Below are 23,679 nucleotides of genomic sequence, written 5' to 3'. Positions count from 1 at the left end.
TATGAAACAATGACATATCCTGCCTGCACACTAGGCAGGCTAGCAAGTCTTCCTCAGAAGGTCTGAAGAACAAAACATACAAAATAAAATGATCACCCACATGAAAAAAATATATATATAATATTCCGACTCTAACATTTAAATCTAACTAATTAAAAATAACAGGAAACATTATACCTAAGTGGCCATACCCCAAACATCTGCTGGGTACCTCATGACCCACAGCCAAACATATGAGTTATACAAGTTATGAAACATGGTAAAAAAATACAATAGACATGATAACTCATCAATAGAACCGTACGTTAACAGAACACTTGTGGGCCAATCCATATACCGCACAAGGCAATAGTGCCAGGGTGAATCTCCATGCACCCTGCACACACTGAAAGTAAGACTACCTCTTACCACAACAGAAACATTACTTAACATTACAACATTTTAATGAAACATAAAGGCATGCAAATATAAACAAAATATTATGTACCCATACACTGGTACCACACAGAAAACCTGGACACTCATCACCAGGACAGACTGATCACATAGACACATACATGAAATAAAATAGTAAGAAATTCCAAGATAAAAGTATGTGCTAGAGACCCAAGTCATCTAGCTAAGAACACTGTCTATGACCACGTTTTCTAGGCCTAGCGACTTTACATCCCCATAAATGTTACACTTTTAACCCGATTAGACAAAACTATTTGACACCGTTAATAATAGAGTCATTTCTCTGAACCATCATTCGTAAATCTTGACACATCAATGTTCGTGTTGATATACGCGTTTTCTATCGTGCATCCGTTATACTCTCGCGTGGTGGCCTGATGTTGGAGATGTGATGTTGGTGGCGATGTTGGAGACCCGATGTTGGAGACCCGATGTAGAAGACCTGATGTTGGTCCAGCGTCTGCCCGTCGATGATGCCTGCATATACCCTGAGATCTTCTTGTAACAGCTCTGGGGTACGTCTGGTGACAGAGCGAGTCTACTGGTGACAGACTCCTCGTCAAGCTATCAAACTGCTGGAAGGTGGTGGTGTGAAGAGCAGCGGCAAGTGACAGCGGCCGGGGACTTGGCCGGTCACAAGCGAACGGTGTTGGGAGAGATGTATGGAGGCACATCTCACCTCCAGTTGCTTGAAGCTGACGGTCGATGATGAGTGACAGCAGCTACATAGCAGGAGTCGTGACAGCAGGGCAGAGAGTGTGACGTCGACGATGTCTTGCCAATAGAAGTAGCAGGTGTAGGTGTTGGGGCGTGGGTGGCGTGGCGGCAGGCCAGATGGATCCCGACTTCAGCTCCTGGGGCCCATCACTACACAGGCGTTGCTTGTGTCACATTCTACTGAGCCGGTACGCCTTATCGCGCATGCCCTAATGTGCCTGACCTTGGGCCGATGGTGCGAAACGTGCACCCTATTGGCGAGTCAAGCACACTCAGTAGGGAGGTGCCGTTGGAATGTGACCGCCTCGTTGCGCATCTTGGTGGAGTCAGTGATGTGGCATCCCCAAGGACGAGGGGGAACTGGTAGGTGATTGCTGCTGGCATACCCGCTTGTTGACCTCGCGCCTCCACTTCCGGTGTGCCTGCACGGTGTGTCGTAGCAGGAAGGTGGGTGCCTCCGATGATGAACTGCAAGACTGGGGCCCACCATGGTACGTTGACATCTGGACAGCTGTGGACAACCTCGTGTGGAGGGAGGTGTCGGCTGGGTGAATGGTGTCATTATCACCGTCCCAGGTAACCGAGTGGTGGGGTTACCGGGAGTGTTGGGAGGGGGGTGGGGTGTAACGTAACCCCCTCTCCACTGTACCAGAGGGGTGACCCCTCTGGCCTCAATGTTGGTTCACGAGTAGCTGGTACCGGGGACAGAGCGGTGTGGACAAGCAGACCTGGGGAAGACAGGATAACACTCCGACTGGCGGAAGCAAGGACTCTCCCCTGGGCTTTGGTGACAGGGTACAGCCCAAGGGTAGGTAAGGCATGTTCTCTGAATACATTCCATGACAAAATCTCAAAACAATTGCCAGTTTAAAAACTCTGATAAAAAAAAACAACTACTAAGGGACGAGACAGTTTACTGAAACTCTCCCTGCCTCGCCCGTGACCTCGTTAACATAGGGTGACAAGGCTGACCCTGGGTGCCAATGAGAGTTGACAGAAGGTCGTCCTCTCCATCCTGGGCAAGCCCAACTGGGTCAGTCAACTCAGAAGGGTCAGGAATGGGAATCGCTGAAGGCAGTTCCAGTTCCTCCCTGGCAACGTAGCACTTTAATTTGTTGACATGAATAGTTGTGTCACTCTGGTCATCAAAGATTCCCCCTGATCAGAAAATTAACTGGTCCAAACTTCTTAATTACTTTATATGGTCCACGCCATCTAGGTACTAGCTTCCTACTTTGATTGGCAGGCGCCTTTTCATTTAGCCTCATAACCAAGCTTCCCTCTCTAAGTGTCAACGGTTGAACCTTCTTATCATAATAGTGCGCATACCGGCTCCTCGCTGTCTTAGAAGCCTCAGCAGCAATCCTCCAAGCATTTCTCATTTTAGAGAGGATTTCTGAAGGATAATCCTCACCGTACACAACTTTGTGTCTGTTAAGCAGACCTGATGGGAAATTACATGAGCGCCCCGTGAAAAGCAGCAGTGGTTGTGTGTTAATTGACTGATGAATGGCAGTGTTCAAGGCTAGTTGAACATAGGGAAGTTGTTCACCCCAGGTGGCAGCATCTTTCTCTGCAAGAATTGCTAGCATATCCTTAATTGTACGATTGGTTCTTTCAGTCATACCGTTTGCTTGCGGATGGTAAGCAGTTGTGAGGGCTGTTGTTGTTTCTAAAATTTTACAAACTTCTTTAAAAGTGTTACCAACGAACTCTTGACCTCTGTCAGATACTAATACTTTAGGTGGTCCAAACACAGTGACAAATTTACTTAAGAAAGCGTCTGCAACAGTCTGCGCGTCCTTACGAGGAAGAGCAACCAAGGTAGTGAACCGGGACAGATGGTCCACTAGCACCAACACGTAGCGATTACCAGAATGACTACTATGTAAATCAATCAAATCCGCTCCCACTCGATCTAAAGGCTCAAAAATGTCAGGGAACGCTTGTAGTGGCGCCTGTACCTTAGGGGTACCTTTTCTAATTTGACAATTCGGACACGATCTAACAAACTTAGTGATATAAGATAACATCCTAGGAAAATAGAATAAAGTTTTAGCTCTCATATAGGTCTTAAAGACCCCAGGGTGTCCAGCGATCTTAGATGCATGCGCGAGTTTCACGGCCGAGGATCTTAACACGTCGGGGATGACTAACTGATAAACCGCACGATCTTTCATGTCGTTAACATAATATAGGACACCCTTCTGCAGGTCAAAATGCTGCAGGGGAAAGTTACCTTTCTTCATAGGGTATTTACCACCCTCCAAATATTCAATTATTTCCTTCCATCGCTGTTCTCCCATTTGAAATTCTCTCATTTTATCACTTGCAATAGTTTCAATGTTGACATTTACGTTAACTGACGCGACGTTCCCACTCAACGTGTCTGGCACAACATGAGATGGTCCAGGCTTATAAAGGATCTGAAACGAGTGAGCTGACAGCTCATGAGACCAACGGGACATCCGGGGACACTTTGTATTCTTTTTAAATATATATGTGAGGGCTCTGTGATCTGTGAAAATAACAAAATGACGTTGGAATAGGTAAGGCTCAAAATAACGAACACTTTCAACCACAGCAAGTGCTTCCTTGTCTGTTGCTGAGTATCTAACTTCAGGTCCCTTCACTTTTCTGCTGAAATACGCCACAGAGTGAGGATGGTTCTCTGAATCACGCTGCATTAAGCACCCTCTTATGGCAATACCACTAGCGTCTGTATGCACCTCCCACTCCTTATCAAAGTCAGGCACAGCTAATACTGGGGCGGAAATTAATTGACTTTTGAGCCTAGTATAAGCCTCATCGTGTTCTAAGGTCCACATAAATTTAGCATTCTTCTTTACACGGTCAGTTAAAGGCGCTGTTATACTAGCAAATCCCTCAATATGACGGCGGAAGTATCCGGCTGCTCCCAGAAACCGGCGCACAGCCCTTGCTGACCTAGGCCTGGGCATCTCATCAATGGCGCGGCATGAGTCTGGGTCAGGGCGGATGCCATCTGTGCTCACCTGGAACCCCAGAAATTTGAATTTCTGAGATGCCAGGGTGCACTTGTCGATATTTAATTTGAACCCTGCCTTTGTCATTTATACAGATCACAGGGCTTTAACTCACATTTTTAAGAAAAGAACTAAGTGCCCTCGCATGTCACGTTGGTCTCATGAACTAGCTGCTCACTCATTCCAAATACTTTACAAGCCTGGTCCATCACATGTTGTACCAGACACCTTGAGTAGAAACATTGCTACTATTAACGTAAATCTTAATACTGAAAATATTTCCAGCGAAAAAATGCGAGAATTCCAGATGAACGAACCGAGGTGGAAGGAAGTTATTGAACATTTGGAGGGAGGAAAATATCCGTCGAAGAAACATAATCTAGCAATTCATGATTTTGAAATGAGGGATGGGATCTTATTTTATGTAAAGGGACAGAAGGATCGTGCAGTTTTCAGCTGGTTATCCCAGAGGTGTTGAAGAAGTCGGTGTTGAGACTCGCACATGCGTCTAAGATTGCAGGTCATCCGGGGATTTTTAGAACTCACATGAAAGCTAAGTCACTCTTTTTCTTTCCCAGTATGTTACCAGAGGTCATTAACTTCGTTAAGTCCTGTGGTCACTGCCAAAGGAGGAAAGGTACCCTTAAGGCACAAGCTCCATTGCAAGAATTCCCAGAAATTTTTGAACCCTTAGATCGGATGGGGCTGATCTGATTGATCTGCATCACAGTCATTCAGGAAACCGTTACGTATTGGTGTTGATAGACCACCTTTCCAGGTACACCACACTGATTGCAGTGCCACAGAAAGATTCACAAACTGTTGCAAAGGCGTTCTTAGATAGGTTCGTCACTGTATTCGGTCCCCCTAAAGTGTTAGTTTCAACCGAGGTTAGAAATTTAATGGGAATATTTTTAGAGAAGTATGTAACATTGTAGAAACCACTTCAGCATTCACTACGGCTTATCACCCTCAGGTTAACGGCATGACAGAACAGGCGAACCGGTCAGTTAAAGATATGCTTGAAATTCTTGCGGAGCATGATGCGAATTCGTGGAACGAACAACTCCCCTATTTCCAGCTGGCTCTGAACACTGCCATCCATCAGTCCATTAACACCCAACCCCTTTTGTTGTTCACAGGTCATTCATGTAATTTCCCATCAGGTCTGCTTAACAGACATAATATTGTATATGGGGAAGATTACCCATCAGAAGTTTTAAATAAGATGAAAAATGCATGGAGCTACGGCTTCCAAGACAGCACGAGACCGCTATGCTCAGCATTATGACAAAAAGGTACGACCTCTGGAGTTGAAAGTCGGGAGTCTTTTATTGAGAGTTAATGAGGCGGCTCCTGCCAATCAAAGTAGTTCCTCTTTAGTAAATACAGATACAAAATATTTATTAAAAATACTACTCATCTCTTCATCACTATCTGTTATTTGACCTGTCTCAGTTTTTAATGGACCTATCCTTTCCCTAGTCTTAGTACGATATAACTGAAAAAACCCTTTAGGATTTGTCTTTGCTTGCCCTGCTATGCAAACTTCATAATTTCTTTTTGCTTTCCTTATCTCTTTTTTAACATTTCTAACCAGTTGTACGAATTCCTGTTCTAAAGTGACCTCCCCATTTTTAATCCTTTTGTACCAAGCTCTCTTTTTACCTATAAGGTTCTTCAAATTCTTTGTTATCCACTTTGGGTCATTAGTATTCGATCTATTCAATTTGTATGGTATACTACGTTCCTGTGCTTTGTTTAGAATATTCTTAAATAAGTTATATATTGAATCCACATCGAAATCCCCATTTAAGTCACCTATCGCTGGGTTCATGTCTCGCTCCAAGACCGGCCCACACCCCATACCCAAGACTTTCCAATCAATTTGACCCAAAAAATTTCTTAGGCTATTAAAATCAGCTTTTCGAAAATCTGGCACTTTAACAGAATTTTCTCCTACTGGTCTATTCCATTCTATGCTAAATCTGATTTCTTTGTGATCACTGCTCCCTAGCTCACTCCCTATTTCGATGTCATTAATTTGCGTTTCCCTGTTAGTTAACACTAAATCTAAAATATTATTTTCCCGTGTTGGTTCCTTAATGTGTTGCGTAAGAAAGCAATCGTCAATTAATTCTAGAAAATCTTCTGCTTCACTATTCCCTGTTTTGTTCAACCAGTTTATTCCGCTAAAATTAAAGTCACCCATGACATAAATACTGTTAGATCTAGATGCTCTAGATATTTCATCCCATAGATGCTTTGCTTCCATTCTGTCTAAATTTGGTGGCCTATATATTACTCCTATTATAATATTATTAGCTTTTTCGTTTAATTCAACCCATATAGTTTCTGTGTGTGGCTCTGTTTTGATTCCCTCTTTGAGACTACATTTCAAATTGTCCCTGACATATATGGCTACTCCACCTCCTCGTCTAATATATCTATCTGTGTGAAATAGTTTAAATCCATATATTTGATATTCAGCTAATAGTTCTCTATTTTCTACATTCCTCCACGTTTCGGTAAGTGCAATAATATCTATTTTTTCTGTGCAGACAAGAGCATTTAATTCGTTAATTTTATTTCTTAGACTTCTACTGTTAGTGTAATATACCCTAAGTGAATTGTTATTTTGCGGACCTTCTCTTTCCCTGATCGTTTTGCCAATTCCTTTCTCCCACAAACACATACTTTTATTACCTCCTTCCTCCAAATCAATTCCCATACCTCTATCTACTAACAGTTTAAACCCAAACAAACACCTCTAACCACTTCTTCTAACGAGTTCGCAACAGCAACAACCCCAGCTCTCGATAGATGCACCCCATCACGAGCATACATTTCATTTCTTCCACAGAAGTGTTCCCAGTTGTCTATGAAAGATATTGCATTTGATTTGCAATATCTTTCCAGCCGGCAATTGACACCAAGTGCCCTCGATATCCATTCATTTCCCACTCCCTTTCTTGGAAGAATGCCACATATGATCGGGATTCCTCCCTTGCTCCTAACTAACTCTATGGCTGTTTTATACCTCTGAATCAGTTCCTCACTCCTAACTCGACCAACATCATTTCCTCCCACGCTAATGCAAATAATGGGATTGTTCCCATTACCAGCCATAATATCATTCATGTTGTTTATAATATCACCAATGCCAGCTCCGGGATAGCAAACCCTTAACCTGTTCCCCCTATCTCTAGCACAAAACGTTCTATCCAAATACCTTATCTGGGAATCTCCCACAACTAATGTTTGCTTAGGTACTTCCTTTACTTTCTGAGGGGCCTGCGCTTCCTTTCTCTTCGTTGCTTTCCCTTTTGCGCGATCCACAGTCTCTCCACAGCACTCTAACCACTCAGTCTCTCCACAGCACAGTTGTACGAATTCCTGTTCTAAAGTGACCTCCCCATTTTTAATCCTTTTGTACCAAGCTCTCTTTTTACCTATAAGGTTCTTCAAATTCTTTGTTATCCACTTTGGGTCATTAGTATTCGATCTATTCAATTTGTATGGTATACTACGTTCCTGTGCTTTGTTTAGAATATTCTTAAATAAGTTATATATTGAATCTACATCGAAATCCCCATTTAAGTCACCTATCGCTGGGTTCATGTCTCGCTCCAAGACCGGCCCACACCCCATACCCAAGACTTTCCAATCAATTTGACCCAAAAAATTTCTTAGGCTATTAAAATCAGCTTTTCGAAAATCTGGCACTTTAACAGAATTTTCTCCTACTGGTCTTTTCCATTCTATGCTAAATCTGATTTCTTTGTGATCACTGCTCCCTAGCTCACTCCCTATTTCGATGTCATTAATTTGCGTTTCCCTGTTAGTTAACACTAAATCTAAAATATTATTTTCCCGTGTTGGTTCCTTAATGTGTTGCGTAAGAAAGCAATCGTCAATTAATTCTAGAAAATCTTCTGCTTCACTATTCCCTGTTTTGTTCAACCAGTTTATTCCGCTAAAATTAAAGTCACCCATGACATAAATACTGTTAGATCTAGATGCTCTAGATATTTCATCCCATAGATGCTTTGCTTCCATTCTGTCTAAATTTGGTGGCCTATATATTACTCCTATTATAATATTATTAGCTTTTTCGTTTAATTCAATCCAAATAGTTTCTGTGTGTGGCTCTGTTTTGATTCCCTCTTTGAGACTACATTTCAAATTGTCCCTAACATATATGGCTACTCCACCTCCTCGTCTAATATATCTATCTGTGTGAAATAGTTTAAATCCATTTATTTGATATTCAGCTAATAGTTCTCTATTTTCTACATTCATCCACGTTTCGGTAAGTGCAATAATATCTATTTTTTCTGTGCAGACAAGAGCATTTAATTCGTTAATTTTATTTCTTAGACTTCTACTGTTAGTGTAATATACCCTAAGTGAATTGTTATTTTGAGGCCCTTCTCTTCCCCTGATCGTTTTGCCAATTCCTTTCTCCCACAAACACATACTTTTATTACCTCCTTCCTCCAAATCAATTCCCATACATCTATCTACTAACAGTTTAAACCCAAACAAACACCTCTAACCACTTCTTCTAACGAGTTCGCAACAGCAACAACCCCAGCTCTCGATAGATGCACCCCATCACGAGCATACATTTCATTTTTTCCATAGAAGTGTTCCCAGTTGTCTATGAAAGATATTGCATTTGATTTGCAATATCTTTCCAGCCGGCAATTGACACCAAGTGCCCTCGATATCCATTCATTTCCCACTCCCTTTCTTGGAAGAATGCCACATATGATCGGGATTCCTCCCTTGCTCTTAACTAATTCTATGGCTGTTTTATACCTCTGAATCAGTTCCTCACTCCTAACTCGACCAACATCATTTCCTCCCACGCTAATGCAAATAATGGGATTGTTCCCATTACCAGCCATAATATCATTCATGTTGTTTATAATATCACCAATGCCAGCTCCGGGATAGCAAACCCTTAACCTGTTCCCCCTATCTCTAGCACAAAACGTTCTATCCAAATACCTTATCTGGGAATCTCCCACAACTAAGGTTTCCTTAGGTACTTCCTTTACTTTCTGAGGGGCCAGCGCTTCCTTTCTCTTCGTTGCTTTCCCTTTTGCGCGATCCACAGTCTCTCCACAGCACTCGTCCTCCAAAACGTCAAATGAATTAGAAGTTGCTATGGCGTTTGAAGGCGGCTTTATCAAAGTCTTCTTAAGGCCCCTGTCTTTCACAACTCTCCAAGACGAGGTTCCTTTACTACTGGTCTCCTCCTTCGTTACTTCTCGTTGTCCTTTCAGCTGACGCACCTCCTCCCGCAGAAAGTCCAACTCTGTCCTCAGGGCTCCCACTAGAGTCACCAGGTCCTTAACTACAACTTCCATATTGCAATGATAATATAACAACACTCCCAAAATGGTTCCTTAATGTGTTGCGTAAGAAAGCAATCGTCAATTAATTCTAGAAAATCTTCTGCTTCACTATTCCCTGTTTTGTTCAACCAGTTTACTCCACTAAAATTAAAGTCACCCATGACATAAATACTGTTAGATCTAGATGCCCTAGATATTTCATCCCACAGATGCTTTGCTTCCATTCTGTCTAAATTTGGTGGCCTATATATAACTCCTATTATAATATTATTTGCTTTTTCGTTTAATTCTATCCAAATAGTTTCTGTGTGTGGCTCAGTTTTGATTCCCTCTTTGAGACTACATTTCAAATTGTCCCTAACATATATGGCTACTCCCCCTCCTCGTCTAATATATCTATCTGTGTGAAATAGTTTAAATCCATTTATTTGATATTCAGCTAATAGTTCTCTATTTTCTACATTCATCCACGTTTCGGTAAGTGCAATAATATCTATTTTTTCTGTGCAGACAAGAGCATTTAATTCGTTAATTTTATTTCTTAGACTTCTACTGTTAGTGTAATATACCCTAAGTGAATTGTTATTTTGAGGCCCTTCTCTTTCCCTGATCATTTTGCCAATTCCTTTCTCCCACAAACACATACTTTTATTATCTCCTCCCTCCAAATCAATTCCCATACCTCTATCTTCTAACAGTTTAAACCCAAACAAACACCTCTAACCACTTCTTCCAACGAGATCGCAACAGCAACAACCCCAGCTCTCGATAGATGCACCCCATCACGAGCATACATTTCATTTCTTCCATAGAAGTATTCCCAGTTGTCTATGAAAGATATTGCATTTGATTTGCAATATCTTTCCAGCCGGCAATTGACACCAAGTGCCCTTGACATCCATTCATTTCCCACTCCCTTTCTTGGAAGAATGCCATATATGATCGGGATTCCTCTCTTGTTCCTAACTACTTCAATGGCTGTCCTGAATCTCTGTATTAGTTCCTCACTCCTAACTCGTCCAACATCATTACCCCCTGCACTAATACAAATAATGGGTTTGTTTCCATTTCACATGAAAGACTAATTAAAAAAATAGAAGCTCATGGTATTGGGGGTGCTATATTAACTTGGATTAGGGCATGGCTATTCCAAAGGAAACAGAGAGTTAGTATAAATGGGGTTAAGTCAGAGTGGGATAATGTTGTTAGTGGAGTACCTCAGAGCTCTGTCCTGGGACCTCTGTTGTTTATAATATATATAAATGATTTAGATTCTGGTTTGAGTAGCAACATTTGCAAATTTGCCGATGATACGAAAATCGGTAGGGAAATTAATTCGGAGGAGGACTCACTATCACTTCAAGTTGATCTAGATAGGGTTTTGAAATGGTCAAAGGATTGGCAAATGCAGTTTAATGCTGATAAATGTAAAGAACATAAGAACATAAGAACAAAGGTAACTGCAGAAGGCCCATTGGCCCATACGAGGCAGCTCCCATTCTATAACCACCCAATCCCACTCATATACTCGTCCAACCCGTGCTTGAAACTATCGAGGGACCTCACCTCCACAATGTTACGCGGCAACTGGTTCCACAAATCAACAACCCTGTTACCGAACCAGCACTTACCCAAGCCCCTCCTAAATCTAAACTTATCCAATTTATATCCATTGTTTCGTGTTCTGTCCTGTGTTGATACTTTTAATACCCTATTAATATCCCCCCGGTTATGTCCATTCATCCACTTGTAAACCTCTATCATGTCACCCCTAACTCTTCGCCTTTCCAGTGAATGCAACTTAAGCTTTGTTAATCTTTCTTCATATGAAAGATTTCTAATTTGGGGAATTAACTTAGTCATCCTACGCTGGACACGTTCAAGTGAATTTATATCCATTCTATAATATGGCGACCAAAACTGAACTGCATAATCTAAATGGGGCCTAACTAGAGCAAGATATAGCTTGAGAACCACACCAGGTGTCTTGTTACTAACGCTGCGATTAATAAATCCAAGTGTCCGATTTGCCTTATTACGAACATTTATGCATTGATCCTTTTGTTTTAAATTCTTACTAATCATAACTCCCAGATCCCTTTCGCAATCCGACTTCGCAATCACAACACCATCTAGCTCGTATCTTGTAACTCTATCATCATTACCTAACCTCAGAACTTTACATTTATCAGCATTAAACTGCATCTGCCAATCCTTTGACCATTTCAAAACCCTATCTAGATCAACTTGAAGTGATAGTGAGTCCTCCTCCGAATTAATTTCCCTACCGATTTTCGTATCATCGGCAAATTTGCAAATGTTGCTACTCAAACCTGAATCTAAATCATTTATATATATTATAAACAACAGAGGTCCCAGGACAGAGCCTTGAGGCACTCCACTTACAACATTTTCCCACTCTGACTTGATTCCATTTATACTAACTCTCTGTTTCCTTTGGTATAGCCATGCCCTAATCCAGCTTAATATAGCACCCCCAATACCATGAGACTCTATTTTTTTAATCAGTCTTTCATGTGGCACTGTATCAAAAGCTTTGCTAAAGTCAAGGTATACAACATCGCAATCCTTACCACTATCAACTGCCTCAACAATGCTAGAATAAAAAGATAACAAATTTGTTAAACATGAACGGCCATTTATAAAACCATGTTGCGACTCAATTATTAATTTATGTTTTTCAAGATGAAGACGAATTTTATTTGCTATTATAGATTCGAGTAACTTTCCCACAATAGACGTTAGGCTAATTGGTCGATAGTTAGACGCAAGTGATCTATCTCCTTTCTTAAAAACTGGTATCACATTAGCAACTTTCCAAAACTCTGGCACTCTGCCTGACTCTATTGATTTATTAAATATGGTTGACAGTGGGTCACAAAGCTCCTCTTTGCATTCTTTAAGCACCCTAGCAAACACTTCATCCGGCCCTGGGGATTTGTTTGGTTTGAGTTTTACTATTTGTTTAAGAACATCCTCCCTGGTAACTGCTAAACTCGTCAACCTGTCCTCGTCCCCACCCACATAGACTTGTTCGGCTGAAGGCATATTGTTAAGTTCTTCTTTAGTAAATACAGATACAAAATATTTATTAAAAATACTACTCATCTCTTCATCACTATTTGTTATTTGACCTGTCTCAGTTTTTAATGGACCTATCCTTTCCCTAGTCTTAGTACGATATAACTGAAAAAACCCTTTAGGATTTGTCTTTGCTTGCCCTGCTATGCGAACTTCATAGTTTCTTTTTGCTTTCCTTATCTCTTTTTTAACATTTCTAACCAGTTGTACGAATTCCTGTTCTAAAGTGACCTCCCCATTTTTAATCCTTTTGTACCAAGCTCTCTTTTTACCTATAAGGTTCTTCAAATTCTTTGTTATCCACTTTGGGTCATTAGTATACGATCTATTCAATTTGTATGGTATACTACGTTCCTGTGCTTTGTTTAGAATATTCTTAAATAAGTTATATATTGAATCCACATCGAAATCCCCATTTAAGTCACCTATCGCTGGGTTCATGTCTCGCTCCAAGACCGGCCCACACCCCATACCCAAGCCTTTCCAATCAATTTGACCCAAAAAATTTCTTAGGCTATTAAAATCAGCTTTACGAAAATCTGGCACTTTAACAGAATTTTCTCCTACTGGTCTATTCCATTCTATGCTAAATCTGATTTCTTTGTGATCACTGCTCCCTAGCTCACTCCCTATTTCGATGTCATTAATTTGCGTTTCCCTGTTAGTTAACACTAAATCTAAAATATTATTTTCCCGTGTTGGTTCCTTAATGTGTTGCGTAAGAAAGCAATCGTCAATTAATTCTAGAAAATCTTCTGCTTCACTATTCCCTGTTTTGTTCAACCAGTTTATTCCGCTAAAATTAAAGTCACCCATGACATAAATACTGTTAGATCTAGATGCTCTAGATATTTCATCCCATAGATGCTTTGCTTCCATTCTGTCTAAATTTGGTGGCCTATATATTACTCCTATTATAATATTATTAGCTTTTTCGTTTAATTCAATCCAAATAGTTTCTGAGTGTGGCTCTGTTTTGATTCCCTCTTTGAGACTACATTTCAAATTGTCCCTAACATATATGGCTACTCCACCTCCTCGTCTAATATATCTATCTGTGTGAAATAGTTTAAATCCATATATTTGATATTCAGCTAATAGTTCTCTATTTTCTACATTCATCCACGTTTCGGTAAGTGCATCCACGTTTCGGTAAGTGCAAGTGTTTCGGTAAAGTTCTGAGGCTAGGTAATGATGATAGAGTTACAAGATACGAGCTAGATGGTGTTGAGATTGCGAAGTCGGATTGCGAAAGGGATCTGGGAGTTATGATTAGTAAGAATTTAAAACAAAAGGATCAATGTTCGTAACAAGGCGAATAGGACACTAGGATTTATTAATCGAAGCGTTAGTAACAAGACACTTGGTGTGGTTCTTAAGCTATATCTTGCTCTGGTTAGGCCCCATTTAGATTATGCAGTTCAGTTTTGGTCGCCGTATTATAGAATGGATATAAATTCACTTGAACGTGTCCAACGTAGGATGACTGAGTTAATTCCCCAAATTAGAAATCTTTCATATGAAGAAAGATTAACAAAGCTTAAGTTGCATTCACTGGAAAGGCGAAGAGTTAGGGGTGACATGATAGAGGTTTACAAGTGGATGAATGGACATAACAGGGGGGATATTAATAGGGTATTAAAAATATCAACACAAGACAGAACACGAAACAATGGATATAAATTGGATAAGTTTAGATTTAGGAAAGACTTGGGGTAAATACTGGTTCAGTAACAGGGTTGTTGATTTGTGGAACCAATTGCCGCGTAACGTGGTGGAGGTGGTGTCCCTCGATTGTTTCAAGCGAGGGTTGGACAAGTATATGAGTGGGATTGGGTGGTTATAGAATAAGAGCTACCTCGTATGGGCCAATAGGCCTTCTGCAGTTACCTTTGTTCTTATGTTCGTATAGATTCGAGTAACTTTCCCACAATAGACGTTAGGCTAATTGGTTGATAGTTTGTCGCAAGTGATCTATCTCCTTTCTTAAAAACTGGTATCACATTAGCAACTTTCCATAACTCTGGCACTCTGCCTGACTCTATTGATTTACTAAATATGGTAGACAGTGGGTCGCAAAGCTCCTCCTTGCATTCTTTAAGCACCCTGGCAAACACTTCATCCGGCCCTGGGGATTTGTTTGATTTGAGTTTTACTATTTGTTTAAGAACATCCTCCCTGGTAACTGCTAAACTAGTCAACCTGTTCTCGTCCCCACCCTCATAGACTTGTTCGGCTGAAGGCATATAAGAACATAAGAACAAAGGCAACTGCCTCGTATTGGCCCATACGAGGCAGCTCCTATTTATAACCACCCAATACCACTCATATACTTGTCCAACCCGCGCTTGAAACAATCGAGGGACCCCACCTCCAGCATGTTACGCGGTAATTGGTTCCACAAATCAACAACCCTGTTACTGAACCAGTATTTACCCAAGTCTTTCCTAAATCTAAACTTATCCAATTTATACCCATTGTTTCGTGTTCTGTCTTGTGTTGATACTTTTAATACCCTAATAATATCCCCTTTGTTATGTCCATTCACCCACTTGTAAACCTCTATCATGTCGCCCCTAACTCTTCGCCTTTCCAGTGAATGCAACTTAAGCTTTGTTAATCTTTCTTCATATGAAAGATTTCTAATTTGGGGAATTAACTTAGTCATCCTACGCTGGACACGTTCAAGTGAATTTATATCCATTCTATAATATTGCGACCAAAACTGAACTGCAAAATCTAAATGGGGCCTAACTAGAGCAAGATATAGCTTGAGAACCACACCAGGTGTCTTGTTACTAACGCTGCGATTAATAAATCCAAGTGTCCGATTTGCCTTATTACGAACATTTATGCATTGATCCTTTTGTTTAAAATTCTTACTAATCATAACTCCCAGATCCCTTTCGCAAGCCGACTTCGCAATCTCAACACCATCTAGCTCGTATCTTGTAACTCTATCATCATTACCTAGCCTCAGAACTTTACATTTATCAGCATTAAACTGCATCTGCCAATCCTTCGACCATTTCAAAACCATTGGTCGATTGCTTTCTTACGCAACACATTAAGGAACCAACACGGGAAAATAATATTTTAGATTTAGTGTTAACTAACAGGGAAACGCAAATTAATGACATCGAAATAGGGAGTGAGCTAGGGAGCAGTGATCACAAAGAAATCAGATTTAGCATAGAATGGAATAGACCAGTAGGAGAAAATTCTGTTAAAGTGCCAGATTTTCGAAAAGCTGATTTTAATAGCCTAAGAAATTTTTTGGGTCAAATTGATTGGAAAGGCTTGGGTATCGGGTGTGGGCCGGTCTTGGAGCGAGACATGAACCCAGCGATAGGTGACTTAAATGGGGATTTCGATGTGGATTCAATATATAACTTATTTAAGAATATTCTAAACAAAGCACAGGAACGTAGTATACCATACAAATTGAATAGATCGTATACTAATGACCCAAAGTGGATAACAAAAAATTTGAAGAACCTTATAGGTAAAAAGAGAGCTTGGTACAAAAGGATTAAAAATGGGGAGGTCACTTTAGAACAGGAATTCGTACAACTGGTTAGAAATGTTAAAAAAGAGATAAGGAAAGCAAAAAGAAACTATGAAGTTCGCATAGCAGGGCAAGCAAAGACAAATCCTAAAGGGTTTTTTCAGTTATATCGTACTAAGACTAGGGAAAGGATAGGTCCATTAAAAACTGAGACAGGTCAAATAACAGATAGTGATGAAGAGATGAGTAGTATTTTTAATAAATATTTTGTATCTGTATTTACTAAAGAGGAACTTAACAATATGCCTTCAGCCGAACAAGTCTATGTGGGTGGGGACGAGGACAGGTTGACGAGTTTAGCAGTTACCAGGGAGGATGTTCTTAAACAAATAGTAAAACTCAAACCAAACAAATCCCCAGGGCCGGATGAAGTGTTTGCTAGGGTGCTTAAAGAATGCAAAGAGGAGCTTTGTGACCCACTGTCAACCATATTTAATAAATCAATAGAGTCAGGCAGAGTGCCAGAGTTTTGGAAAGTTGCTAATGTGATACCAGTTTTTAAGAAAGGAGATAGATCACTTGCGTCTAACTATCGACCAATTAGCCTAACGTCTATTGTGGGAAAGTTACTCGAATCTATAATAGCAAATAAAATTCGTCTTCATCTTGAAAAACATAAATTAATAATTGAGTCGCAACATGGTTTTATAAATGGCCGTTCATGTTTAACAAATTTGTTATCTTTTTATTCTAGCATTGTTGAGGCAGTTGATAGTGGTAAGGATTGCGATGTTGTATACCTTGACTTTAGCAAAGCTTTTGATACAGTGCCACATGAAAGACTGATTAAAAAAATAGAGTCTCATGGTATTGGGGGTGCTATATTAAGCTGGATTAGGGCATGGCTATACCAAAGGAAACAGAGAGTTAGTATAAATGGAATCAAGTCAGAGTGGGAAAATGTTGTAAGTGGAGTGCCTCAAGGCTCTGTCCTGGGACCTCTGTTGTTTATAATATATATAAATGATTTAGATTCAGGTTTGAGTAGCAACATTTGCAAATTTGCCGATGATACGAAAATCGGTAGGGAAATTAATTCGGAGGAGGACTCACTATCACTTCAAGTTGATCTAGATAGGGTTTTGAAATGGTCAAAGGATTGGCAGATGCAGTTTAATGCTGATAAATGTAAAGTTCTGAGGTTAGGTAATGATGATAGAGTTACAAGATACGAGCTAGATGGTGTTGTGATTGCGAAGTCGGATTGCGAAAGGGATCTGGGAGTTATGATTAGTAAGAATTTAAAACAAAAGGATCAATGCATAAATGTTCGTAATAAGGCAAATCGGACACTTGGATTTATTAATCGCAGCGTTAGTAACAAGACACCTGGTGTGGTTCTCAAGCTATATCTTGCTCTAGTTAGGCCCCATTTAGATTATGCAGTTCAGTTTTGGTCGCCATATTATAGAATGGATATAAATTCACTTGAACGTGTCCAGCGTAGGATGACTAAGTTAATTCCCCAAATTAGAAATCTTTCATATGAAGAAAGATTAACAAAGCTTAAGTTGCATTCACTGGAAAGGCGAAGAGTTAGGGGTGACATGATAGAGGTTTACAAGTGGATGAATGGACATAACCGGGGGGATATTAATAGGGTATTAAAAGTATCAACACAGGACAGAACACGAAACAATGGATATAAATTGGATAAGTTTAGATTTAGGAAAGACTTGGGTAAATACTGGTTCAGTAACAGGGTTGTTGATTTGTGGAACCAATTGCCGCGTAACATTGTGGAGGTGGGGTCCCTCGATTGTTTCAAGCACGGGTTGGACAAGTATATGAGTGGGATTGGGTGGTTATAGAATAGGAGCTGCCTCGTATGGGCCAATAGGCCTTCTGCAGTTACCTTTGTTCTTATGTTCTTAGTATAAATGGGGTTAAGTCAGAGTGGGATAATGTTGTTAGTGGAGTACCTCAGGGCTCTGTCCTGGGACCTCTGTTGTTTATAATATATATAAATGATTTAGATTCAGGTTTGAGTAGCGACATTTGCAAATTTGCCGATGATACGAAAATCGGTAAGGAAATAATTTGGAGGACTCACTATCACTTTAAGTTGATCTAGATAGGGTTTTGAAATGGTCAAAGGATTGGCAAATGCAGTTTAATGCTGATAAATGTAAAGTTCTGAGGCTAGGTAATGATGATAGAGTTACAAGATACGAGCTAGAAGGTGTTGAGATTGCGAAAGGGATCTGGGAGTTATGATTAGTAAGAATTTAAAACAAAAGGATCAATGCACGAATGTTCGTAATAAGGCGAATAGGACACTGGGTTTTATTAATCGAAGCGTTAGTAACATGACACCTGGTGTGGTTCTTAAGCTATATCTTGCTCTGGTTAGGCCCCATTTAGATTATGCAGTTCAGTTTTGGTCGCCGTATTATAGAATGTATATAAATTCACTTGAACGTGTCCAACGTATGATGACTAAGTTAATTCCCTAAATTAGAAATCCTTCATATGAAGAAAGATTAACAAAGCTTAAGTTGCATTCACTGGAGAGGGGAAGAGTTAGGGGTGACATGATAGAGGTTTACAAGTGGGTGAATGGACATAACAAGGGGGATATTAATAGGGTATTTAAAGTATCAACACAAGACAGAACACGAAACAATGGGTATAAATTGGATAAGTTTAGATTTAGGAAAGACTTGGGTAAATACTGGTTCAGTAACAGGGTTGTTGATTTGTGGAACCAATTGCCGCGTAACATTGTGGAGGTGGGGTCCCTCGATTGTTTGAAGTGCGGGTTGGACAAGTATATGAGTGGGATTGGGTGGTTATAGACAGGACCTGCCTCGTATGGGCCAATAGACCTTCTGCAGTTACCTTTGTTCTTATGTTCTAAACAGCAATTGAATTAGTTAGAAGCAAGGGAGGAATCCCGATCATCATGTGGCATTCTTCCAAGAAAGGGAGTGGGAAATGAATGGATGTCGAGGGCAATTGGTGTCAATTGCCGGCTGGAAAGATATTGCAAATCAAATGCAATATCTTTCATAGACAACTGGGAACACTTCTATGGAAGAAATTAAATGTATGCTCGTGATGGGGTGCATCTATCGAGAGCTGGGGTTGTTGCTATTAAGAACATAAGAACATAAGAACAAAGGTAACTGCAGAAGGCCCATTGGCCCATACGAGGCAGCTCCCATTCTATAACCACCCAATCCCACTCATATACTTGTCCAACCCGTGCTTGAAACAATCGAGGGACCCCACCTCCACAATGTTACGCGGCAATTGGTTCCACAAATCAACAACCCTGTTACTGAACCAGTATTTACCCAAGTCTTTCCTAAATCTAAACTTATCCAATTTATACCCATTGTTTCGTGTTATGTCCTGTGTTGATACTTTTAATACCCTATTAATATCCCCCCGGTTATGTCCATTCATCCACTTGTAAACCTCTATCATGTCACCCCTAACTCTTCGCCTTTCCAGTGAATGCAACTTAAGCTTTGTTAATCTTTCTTCATATGAAAGATTTCTAATTTGGGGAATTAATTTAGTCATCCTACGCTGGACACGTTCAAGTGAATTTATATCCATTCTATAATATGGCGACCAAAACTGAACTGCATAATCTAAATGGGGCCTAACTAGAGCAAGATATAGCTTGAGAACCACACCAGGTGTCTTGTTACTAACGCTGCGATTAATAAATCCAAGTGTCCGATTTGCCTTATTACGAACATTTATGCATTGATCCTTTTGTTTTAAATTCTTACTAATCATAACTCCCAGATCCCTTTCGCAATCCGACTTCGCAATCACAACACCATCTAGCTCGTATCTTGTAACTCTATCATCATTACCTAACCTCAGAACTTTACATTTATCAGCATTAAACTGCATCTGCCAATCCTTTGACCATTTCAAAACCCTATCTAGATCAACTTGAAGTGATAGTGAGTCCTCCTCCGAATTAATTTCCCTACCGATTTTCGTATCATCGGCAAATTTGCAAATGTTGCTACTCAAACCTGAATCTAAATCATTTATATATATTATAAACAACAGAGGTCCCAGGACAGAGCCTTGAGGCACTCCACTTACAACATTTTCCCACTCTGACTTGATTCCATTTATACTAACTCTCTGTTTCCTTTGGTATAGCCATGCCCTAATCCAGCTTAATATAGCACCCCCAATACCATGAGACTCTATCTTTTTAATCAGTCTTTCATGTGGCACTGTATCAAAAGCTTTGCTAAAGTCAAGGTATACAACATCGCAATCCTTACCACTATCAACTGCCTCAACAATGCTAGAATAAAAAGATAACAAATTTGTTAAACATGAACGGCCATTTATAAAACCATGTTGCGACTCAATTATTAATTTATGTTTTTCAAGATGAAGACGAATTTTATTTGCTATTATAGATTCGAGTAACTTTCCCACAATAGACGTTAGGCTAATTGGTCGATAGTTAGACGCAAGTGATCTATCTCCTTTCTTAAAAACTGGTATCACATTAGCAACTTTCCAAAACTCTGGCACTCTGCCTGACTCTATTGATTTATTAAATATGGTTGTCAGTGGGTCACAAAGCTCCTCTTTGCATTCTTTAAGCACCCTGGCAAACACTTCATCCGGCCCTGGGGATTTGTTTGGTTTGAGTTTTACTATTTGTTTAAGAACATCCTCCCTGGTAACTGCTAAACTCGTCAACCTGTCCTCGTCCCCACCCACATAGACTTGTTCGGCTGAAGGCATATTGTTAAGTTCCTCTTTAGTAAATACAGATACAAAATATTTATTAAAAATACTACTCATCTCTTCATCACTATCTGTTATTTGACCTGTCTCAGTTTTTAATGGACCTATCCTTTCCCTAGTCTTAGTACGATATAACTGAAAAAACCCTTTAGGATTTGTCTTTGCTTGCCCTGCTATGCGAACTTCATAGTTTCTTTTTGCTTTCCTTATCTCTTTTTTAACATTTCTAACCAGTTGTACGAATTCCTGTTCTAAAGTGACCTCCCCATTTTTAATCCTTTTGTACCAAGCTCTCTTTTTACCTATAAGGTTCTTCAAATTCTTTGTTATCCACTTTGGGTCATTAGTATTCGATCTATTCAATTTGTATGGTATACTACGTTCCTGTGCTTTGTTTAGAATATTCTTAAATAAGTTATATATTGAATCCACATCGAAATCCCCATTTAAGTCACCTATCGCTGGGTTCATGTCTCGCTCCAAGACCGGCCCACACCCCATACCCAAGACTTTCCAATCAATTTGACCCAAAAAATTTCTTAGGCTATTAAAATCAGCTTTTCGAAAATCTGGCACTTTAACAGAATTTTCTCCTACTGGTCTATTCCATTCTATGCTAAATCTGATTTCTTTGTGATCACTGCTCCCTAGCTCACTCCCTATTTCGATGTCATTAATTTGCGTTTCCCTGTTAGTTAACACTAAATCTAAAATATTATTTTCCCGTGTTGGTTCCTTAATGTGTTGCGTAAGAAAGCAATCGTCAATTAATTCTAGAAAATCTTCTGCTTCACTATTCCCTGTTTTGTTCAACCAGTTTATTCCGCTAAAATTAAAGTCACCCATGACATAAATACTGTTAGATCTAGATGCTCTAGATATTTCATCCCATAGATGCTTTGCTTCCATTCTGTCTAAATTTGGTGGCCTATATATTACTCCTATTATAATATTATTAGCTTTTTCGTTTAATTCAATCCAAATAGTTTCTGTGTGTGGCTCTGTTTTGATTCCCTCTTTGAGACTACATTTCAAATTGTCCCTAACATATATGGCTACTCCACCTCCTCGTCTAATATATCTATCTGTGTGAAATAGTTTAAATCCATATATTTGATATTCAGCTAATAGTTCTCTATTTTCTACATTCATCCACGTTTCGGTAAGTGCAATAATATCTATTTTTTCTGTGCAGACAAGAGCATTTAATTCGTTAATTTTATTTCTTAGACTTCTACTGTTAGTGTAATATACCCTAAGTGAATTGTTATTTTGCGGACCTTCTCTTTCCCTGATCGTTTTGCCAATTCCTTTCTCCCACAAACACATACTTTTATTACCTCCTTCCTCAAAATCAATTCCCATACCTCTATCTACTAACAGTTTAAACCCAAACAAACACCTCTAACCACTTCTTCTAACGAGTTCGCAACAGCAACAACCCCAGCTCTCGATAGATGCACCCCATCACGAGCATACATTTCATTTCTTCCATAGAAGTGTTCCCAGTTGTCTATGAAAGATATTGCATTTGATTTGCAATATCTTTCCAGCCGGCAATTGACACCAAGTGCCCTCGATATCCATTCATTTCCCACTCCCTTTCTTGGAAGAATGCCACATATGATCAGGATTCCTCCCTTGCTCCTAACTAACTCTATGGCTGTTTTATACCTCTGAATCAGTTCCTCACTCCTAACTCGACCAACATCATTTCCTCCCACGCTAATGCAAATAATGGGATTGTTCCCATTACCAGCCATAATATCATTCATGTTGTTTATAATATCACCAATGCCAGCTCCGGGATAGCAAACCCTTAACCTGTTCCCCCTATCTCTAGCACAAAACGAGTATTGCGAACTCGTTGGAAGAAGTGGTTAGAGGTGTTTGTTTGGGTTTAAACTGTTAGTAGATAGAGGTATGGGAATTGATTTGGAGGAAGGAGGTAATAAAAGTATGTGTTTGTGGGAGAAAAGAATTGGCAAAATGATCAGGAAAAGAGAAGAGCCTCAAAATAACAATTCACTTAGGGTATATTACAAGTGTATATGTATGTCCTATTTAAGTGTATATATTAGTAAGTGTAGAATAATATATATTATACACTTACTAATATATACACTTAAATAGGGCACTAGGATTTATTAATCGAAGCGTTAGTAACAAGACACCTTGTGTGGTTCTTCAGCTATATCTTGCTCTGGTTAGGCCCTATTTTGCAGTTCAGTTTTGGTCGCGGTACTATAGAATGGATATAAATTCACTTGAACGTGTCCAGCGTAGGATATCTTGGGGTTATCTTGAGATGATTTCGGGGCTTTTTTTAGTGTCCCGGTCCTCGACCACCCCCAGGAAGCAGCCCGTGACAGCTGACTAACACCCAGGTACCTATTTTACTGCTAGGTAACAGGGGTATAGGGTGAAAGAAACTGCCCATTATTTCTCGCCGGCGCCCGGGATCGAACCCGGGACCACAGGATCACAAGTCCAGCGTGCTGTCCACTCGGCCGACCAGCTTAGGATGACTAAGTTAATTCCCCAAATTAGAAATCTTTCATATGACGAAAAATTAACAAAGCTTAAATTGCATTCACTGGAAAAGCGAAGAGTTAGGGGTGACATGATAGAGGTTTACAAGTGGATGAATGGACATAACACAGGAGGATAATAATGGAGTATTAAAAGTATCAACACACGACAGAATGCAAAACAATGGGTATAA

This window comes from Procambarus clarkii, unplaced genomic scaffold, assembly GCF_040958095.1.
Source record: "Procambarus clarkii isolate CNS0578487 unplaced genomic scaffold, FALCON_Pclarkii_2.0 HiC_scaffold_173, whole genome shotgun sequence".
Classification (NCBI taxonomy): domain Eukaryota; kingdom Metazoa; phylum Arthropoda; class Malacostraca; order Decapoda; family Cambaridae; genus Procambarus; species Procambarus clarkii.
Note: the sequence above shows the minus strand (reverse complement) of the source record.